The following is a 6,650-nucleotide window of genomic DNA, read 5'->3' as shown; positions in this document are numbered from 1 at the left end:
TTCCTTCCTTCCTTCCTTCCTTCCTTCCTTCCTTCCTTCCTTCCTTCCTTCCTTCCTTCCTTCCTTCCTTCCTTTCTTCCTCTTTTAAAATATGTATTCTTTTTAGAGTAACAAATTAGTTCATCTTAATATTTATAGGCCAATATATTGATGAATCTGTGTCAACAAAAGGAGTTTGGGTTTGGGCAGTTTTCTTTCTTAATGGATAGATCAACAACCAAAATATAGGCAACCTTCCTGAATTCCTGAAACAATGGTTTATATCTGAGAAACTGCAGCTAAAATCTTAAGCCAGACATTGTTTTCTGTCATTTCTCTGAATAAAGAAAGCTCAATAAAGCCAAGTGCAAATTTCTTGATTTAGCTTTTACATAACAAGTTACAGGTTTCCTTTTGATCTGAAAATAGGAGCTCCTGGATTTAGCAATTACTGATTACCATTGCATTGCTTTTCAGCCTTTAGATCAAAGGTCAAATTATGTTCCCCAGCTTGTTATCTGTTTCTGGGAAGTGCTCTTCTATTCCTTTCACTGGAGAGTTAAAAAATGAAAGATCCCTAAGATACTGAGCAAGCATATCTGAGCCTGTAGATTCTGAAGGTAACTGTGCCAGGATAAATGTAAGCATTTTTTTTTTTTTAATTATCCCAGATTTATATCAGTATAAGTAAGAAGTATTCTGACTCTGTTTCCTCCTGTTCTGTTTTACTCATTCAGATATTTTAAAGTTGGCATAAGAGATCTACATCCATTTCTCTTGGGAAAAACAAAGAGCAAACAAAAAAACACGGACCTAACAGGTGAACATATCTTACTTCTTTACAGATTCCAGCTGATGTGGTTTGATATAACTCAGTCTAAATCAGAGGAGCTTGGGCAATTTACATAACTTAGCAACTGGTTCCTACTCTCCATCTTCAAGATTTTGCTTTTGTTTTTGTTCTTCTTTCCCCTCCTTTTGGATAATGAGCTGGCATTCATTTTCTCTGTCTTGACAGGTCACAAGCACTCATGCAAATGACTTGTGTGTAAACACACCTGACTGTGGATCAGCACAGAACACCCAGGGCCATTTGCAGCAGGGAGGGAAAGAGTGAGGAAGGGCAGGGAAACACTAAAATGCTGGCTGATCCTGTTTAGTGATTGATAGCTCTGCTTTTATAGGTGCAGTGGGAACTGTCAGAGTGGCCTGAGCAGAAAGCAGCTGCTCGCTCCTTGCGCTGCCTCTCCTGCTGCCCTTCGGGCGAGCCAGGTGGCTGCGGATCTTCCATGGTATCTTTGCTGGAACTCACTTTAGCTTCAGGTGTGGGCCAGTCTTGCAAACCTTCACAAGGGACACATGATCAGCTCCAAGAAACTCTCCAAAATACGTTTGAAAAATTATGCCTGCCATCAGCACTTGGTGTTTAAAAAGAGAAAGAGGTGGGGAAGGCAACACTGAATAACGGCAAACCCCAAACAAAACAAGCTGTTAGGGAAGAAACGCTCAGGAAAGCTTGGCTGTAATTGTGCAGGTGCAGAGGTTGGGTAGGTGCCAGGTCATGCTGATGCCATAGGTTTTGCATTAACATTTGTCAGGCTTGAGAAGTTTTTGAGGAAAAAAAAAGAAGAAACTAAACCAACCAAACAAACAAAAAGGACCATAAATGATTTTAATATCTGTCAGCTGGCAATGAGTTTCAAAGTTGACAGTAAAATTCACTGTGCATAGGGCTGTCACTGGAATCCCACCAGCATCAAGGAAAGTTGTAGGTGGTAGCCATTGCTCTCTTTTTTTTTTTGCACATTGTCAGGCAGAAATTAGTAGTATGATACCTGGCCTCAGAAAGGCAGATATTCTGCTAGAGACAGAGAAAGATTTTCAAAGTATATTCAAGAAGTAGAAGAGATTCAAACCTACTTCCACTGATGCTAGTGGAAAAACTCTTCCTAACTTTAGTGGAGTAGTCTGAAGCCCTGAGGAATTCCTTTGGGAAGACTAACGTAAATTGAAAAAAAAAAAAAAAAAAGGAATTATCGAAGACACAGGTAAAGAGCTGAAGAATATAAATTATAAACTAATACTGAATTACTAAGTTTAACTAATCACCTTGTTAACATAGTAATCAACAAAGATAGTTCTCATTTCCTGAACTTGTATCTGTGGAGCCTTGTGTCTTTATTTCCTATAGAGAAAAATCTCACTTGTATTACAAAGGAGAATGAAATTTATTCTAGGAACATGTAACAAAATTAAGACAATATGTACAAAGATCATAAAAATGATCTGGTGATAGGTTTGGGGAGATTTCAGGCTCTTACTAAAATTATAAAAATAATCTTTGTAAGTAAAGCTTTACTGTCTAGATCCAATTGAGTGAAACAAGAAAGAAATCAAGTCTCTTCTGAATTTTTTAATCCTGGTTTTATGAAGATTACCAAATCTTACATGCAAAATGATGAGTCTCATGAAATATTTGAGGATCTTCTATCAGAAAACATTTTAAACAATTCTCCGTAGAATATTTGAAAGAATGAGTCCCCCACACCAGGCACATCTTCTGCTCCATGTCTTTAATCCATATCAAATGGGCATCTGCAGTGTTATGTTTTGCTCATTTGGTGCAGACAATGAATGTTACATTTGGACCCTCTGGAGATAGTAGATCAACAAAAAATAAGGAAAGTTAGAGCATATTTATCTGAAAATGGATGTAAGGGGTAACCATAGTATCGTAAATGTGATAAGTGATTTGTAAAATTACCATGTATCCTGAAGTAGAATAAACTTCCGTGTTTGTAGAGGACAGTTAAATTAAAGCACATGCCGGATGACTAGCATAATTTCAGACATCTATGTAAATTGATTTTAAATCTCTCTCCCTACCTAAACGGGCAGGATAATAGAGAAAGGTTTCCACAATATCTACAGGCTGCTGGCAAGCAATAAACATAAGGTCATGGGAGTTTTGTATCTTCTGAAGATATAGGAGAGGGAGGATGTTTAAAGGTCTTCAAAATCTGTGCCCTTTCTGCAGACAGTTAAGGCCTGACTTTTTTGTTCTGGTAAAGTTCTTGTCCTCTGACCAAGAGTCTTGAATTGGCTAAGCCAGCCACCAAAAACTAAGGATGAGATCAGATGAGCAGTTTACCTCAGAGCCAATCACCATGGAGCTTCTTTTCCAGAGCCAAAGCCTAGTAGTAAGTCCAGATTTCACTCAAAATATATTTGATTGTATTAGAATTATATATGAGGGCTTTTTTTTTGGTTACTTTGCAATCTTGCTCACATTTTTTTCCTTTTTTTTTTTCTGCCAGACAACATGTCAGATGATATCCTAATGCAATACCAAAAAAAAAAAAAAAGACAGTCCTTATTAAAGTACAGCATCTATCTTTATGTTTATAATTTAATTACCTGTCTAGTAATGTTACCTACTTTGTTCAGTGAGCCTCACCACCTCTCCTGCAACGTGAAGTATAACCTTATATCTAAGAATCTACAATGAGCATGACAGGATTTCCTTGCACCAGAAGTATCAGCTTGTCTTTTGACATATATCATAAACAGAGTACACAAAATTTAATTGTGTTGTGTTGTGGTAATGGGTCCAACTTTTTACTGAGGTCCTGATATGTCTGAATTACTGATATAATTTTTCTGTATACTTCTGCTTTTATCTTGCATGCCAATGTCACAGAATTTACGTCACAGAATATCTGTCTCACTAGTGTTTAAAAAGCCACTGCAAAGACTAAGAAAATAACCAAACAGATCTGATAAGATGTTTGCTGAGATTTACATAAATCTATTTCTAACATAGAAACCTAGCAAAAGATGAGTTTTAGAGAGCAGTTTATATTTTATTTTATTTTTCTCTACATTCAAAAGAGCAATAAGCATATATCCTTTGAAGGCTTCCAGGCAATCAGGAAAATGATGGCTCAGCGTGCAAATAATAGTTTGCTAATATCCTCTCCTTAAAGTCACTGTTTGAAAGGTGTCATCATTTATCCTAAGTGATTCCATAATTTGGCAAGTTAGTCTGCATTTTCCAGCAGTTGCTGGAAACAGAGGAAACTACAGAATATCCTGGTGTTGGTATAACAGTAGTTGTGAGACAGTCATCTTCCCATAAAATATCTTCCGCTTTCATTGATCTAGTAATCAATGGCTATCCTGTATTCTGCATCCTGCCCCTGCTTAGCAAGAATTAAATAGAGAAAACAATCTTGATCCCTGTTTTGAATGCATAAAATAGATCCAAAAAAGTCTTACTTTTCTAGAACTCTCAATATAATGACTAATTAACAGTAAACGGTGTGCTAGTAGGGGCATCAACATTTTATTTAATGCTTTTTAGATATGCTGTAACTGAGACATTAGAATACAGATAATGCAGTTATAACATTTATTAACACTTTTCCTGGGAAAACATCTATTTTCATATCTAGCACCTCACATTCTGTGGCAGAGAAGAAATTGTGGTAAACACAGGCTGCTCTTGTTACTTGGAAAATCACATACCTCTTCCTGATCTCTTACAAGCTGTTAGCTACAGCTGGCCATGATAACAAGCCCTTAAAAATCACAGTGCCCTTTAACATCTAAATTGCCATTGCAACATTCCTACTAAATGCTCAGCATGACTGGTGATGTTTCAGAAGCATGCACACAGCTGGTGCCAAATAAAACAAAAAAGTAGTAATTTGTAAAGTTCACATCCTAGTCCAAATAGTCGGATAAAATGTTCTGCAAGGATTTAATCCCATGAAACAAATGGTTGCAATTAGTTTTGGGGGGATTATTTTTAAATGTTTCCATTTTATTTAGTGCTGTTTTAAATATCTCTTTATTTTTGTATTTAGCTGGACATGTTTCAAAAGACATTTGTTATGGCCCCTTGTTCTGTGGCAATTCTTTTGTCTAATGCATTAGTGGAATAGCACTGTCTAAAAGTGATGTAGAACAGATCAGTTCAGCCAGCAAGCAAGGCTGCTGAGAGTCACTCCAGTGACCCGAAGAAAATTTGCAAAAAAAGCAGTACATTCAGTATCTACCAAGAACCAAATGAATGAGGAATCCACACTATTGTGCTGAAAACTTTACCCTTTCTGTTCCCCCTTCCAAAAACCCCTCAGTGTGACTCAATCTAGATGGCCTTAAGTCATGTGAACAACAGTGATTTGGGGGAAGCAGAGTTGAATCAAAAAATATGTGAGAGATCAGATTTTTCAATTCCAGCTGCAAAACTTACTGTTCAATTTATCCTCATAATATTTTAATGATGTAATGGCTTACTGCCCCAAAGGCCTGAATTGACTCTCTCACCAAAGGCAATTCCCAGTGACCTCAACTGGACTTTGTGAGGGTGCTGGCTGATCAGGACATGTTTATGACCTATATACAACTATATAACTGACAATACTTGGGGTGAAGGATGTCTCTACTAAAAATGTGACATTCCTGCCCTTTGGGGTAAGGTTCAAGAGCTCACAAGAAAATATTCTCGTGTTTCTCTGGCTGTTTTCTGCAGTATGGGGATCAGAGCTTTCCAATTTCTAAAGCAAAAAGAAAGAAATAGAATAAAACCAAGCAAACAAAATCTAAGAGAAAAACCTTTCAGGTCTTTTCCAAATGCATCATACAAAAGGCAATAAGAAGCCAAAGACTTTTAAGAAAATTATTATCAGGTTACATTCAGAAAGGAGTTAGATAACATCATTGACATAGAGGTTTCATAACAAGATTTTACTTAAATAAACATTATACAGAAAATGCAGACTGCAACAGATGAAAGATAATGTGTTTCCTTAAACACTGTATCTATCTGTGGAGGGGTCTAATCGGAGCACAACCACTCAAAAATGAATATGGATTATACTGACTTTTACTGCTTTATAAAGGTGTAAGAAAATAATTACATTCTTTTCTTCAAAGTTATAAGTAGAGGTAATTAGAAGAATGTAGGTATTTAAATAAAGCAACACAACCAAGTCTTTTGTTTTTTAATTTATGTAAATTTTGGGTTCTCCAAAAGGAAAGAACAAAAAGCAGTCTTACCAAAAACAATAATAAAAAAGTTCTTTTTTTCCTTGTGTTGAATCATTTTGATGAAGCAAAAAGCTCCATGAGTATTGAAGATTCACTTATCTCATACTGAAGAATATAGGGCTGTTTTCCTTTTGGAAATGTTTATGTATATATTTTTTAACCAACGTCAGTTATTATTAGGATTAATACAAGTTTTTATTAATAGAAATTGGAACCTATATTTTCAATGTAGACCATCATTCTTAAATCAGAAATCAGATTTAGTGGGCTTAAGACAACCTACATTGTCGTAATGAGTATCACTGCACTGATGGAGCTACCCTCCAAGTAATGACTGTTGTGAAAGGAAAACACATTAGCATAGCTCATATATGTGACTTCATATTCAGAGGATCTTATGTTTTAAGGCATGCAGAAGAACAGAGATGATTAGTAAGGTTTCCAGAGAGTATCTGGTTATTCTCAGTATATTTGTATAGAGCCTGTTGTATGCCTTGAAATGGAACAATACAAAATAAAAAAATAATTAGATTTTTAAATGTCTGATAAAAGTGCTTTATATTAATATGTATGATGCATGTGCTTAGTTTCCTGTTATGAGTATTATTTTAAGGAGA

The sequence above is a fragment of the Nothoprocta perdicaria genome, unplaced genomic scaffold (assembly GCF_003342845.1).
Source record: "Nothoprocta perdicaria isolate Ctin4 unplaced genomic scaffold, notPer1 scaffold_19, whole genome shotgun sequence".
Taxonomy (NCBI): domain Eukaryota; kingdom Metazoa; phylum Chordata; class Aves; order Tinamiformes; family Tinamidae; genus Nothoprocta; species Nothoprocta perdicaria.
Note: the sequence above shows the minus strand (reverse complement) of the source record.